Raw genomic sequence first — 476 nt, forward strand, 5'->3', positions numbered from 1 at the left:
GCAAGTTAAATTGAAATATTTTTATTTTCTTGCTGATCCGAAAAATGATCCGATCCGTGGGTCAAAAACCGTAATGTGATCCGAACCGTGGGATTTGTGATCTGTTGAACCACTAATCACAGTTCATTTTAATTTCGACCTTTGCTAATACATTTTTAAAATCAAAACTTGTTTCTGTTGTTCATATTATTAATGACCCTGAGCTAACATGAACTAACAATGAACAGGTGTATTTTTATTAACTAACATTAAAAAAGATTCATAAATACTGTAACAAATGTATTGCTAGTTAATGCATTAACTAAGGAAGGTTATTGTAAAGTGTTACCTAAAAAAAAAATATATATATATATAATTTTTCTGTCTTTTGACAGCATTTTCTAATTTATAGAGTGATAAAAAGAGAAATCCAAAATCCCCTCTTGAAAAACTTTTAACTCTTATATGTCAACATCAAATATGAAATTTGAACCTGG

The 476-nt window shown here is 28.4% G+C and overlaps 1 protein-coding gene across 6 annotated transcripts in view; it reads left to right on the forward strand.

Moving 5' to 3' along the window:
- Nucleotides 1-476, forward strand: part of hycc1 (hyccin PI4KA lipid kinase complex subunit 1) — a 67107-nt gene that overhangs the window by 10174 nt on the left and 56457 nt on the right. The window lies entirely within an intron of this gene.

This window comes from Sinocyclocheilus anshuiensis, unplaced genomic scaffold, assembly GCF_001515605.1.
Source record: "Sinocyclocheilus anshuiensis isolate Anshui unplaced genomic scaffold, SAMN03320099.WGS_v1.1 scaffold1172, whole genome shotgun sequence".
Lineage (NCBI taxonomy): Eukaryota > Metazoa > Chordata > Actinopteri > Cypriniformes > Cyprinidae > Sinocyclocheilus > Sinocyclocheilus anshuiensis.